Source organism: Buceros rhinoceros, unplaced genomic scaffold (assembly GCF_000710305.1).
Source record: "Buceros rhinoceros silvestris isolate BGI_N320 unplaced genomic scaffold, ASM71030v1 scaffold28605, whole genome shotgun sequence".
Taxonomy (NCBI): domain Eukaryota; kingdom Metazoa; phylum Chordata; class Aves; order Bucerotiformes; family Bucerotidae; genus Buceros; species Buceros rhinoceros.
This window is the reverse complement of record NW_010412699.1, coordinates 3,985-4,421: the sequence shown is the minus strand read 5'-3', so window position 1 is coordinate 4,421 and position 437 is coordinate 3,985. Positions and strand designations below refer to the sequence as shown.

The 437-nt window shown below is 61.8% G+C and overlaps 1 pseudogene; it reads left to right on the top strand.

Moving 5' to 3' along the window:
- Positions 1-326: 326 nt before the first annotated feature.
- The window catches only part of LOC104493763, a 952-nt pseudogene continuing 841 nt past the window's right edge, over positions 327-437 (top strand).

Here is a 437-nt window from a genome sequence, read left to right as displayed (position 1 = left end):
GCTGGAGTGGCTTTCCAGGACTGATCTCTTCGGATTGGCCCGGAGCCCCCTGCTCCCTCCCTCCCTGCCCTCCCTCCCTCAGCACCCTCAGTGCACAGAGATTGGACAGCCTGGTGCCACATGGCAAAGAGGAACCAGGATAAAAGATGAGCAGGACTTGGGAACTGTAGCGTCTGCGGCAGAACAGCTGGGAGAAGTTTGCGGGGAGGTGGCACCAAACTTCCCTGGGGAGGACAGGAGAGACAGAAGCCAGGGCTGCGGCCACCCAGGGGACACTCTTGGGGTGAGCAGCAGGTGTGGAGTACCCTATCCCCCTGAGCCCAGCCATGTCCCCGGTGGTGAAGGAGAAGAACCATGTGCGGTTGGTCTTCCTGGGTGCTGCCGGTGTGGGCAAGACAGCCCTTATCCGCCGCTTCCTGATGGACACCTTCGAGCCC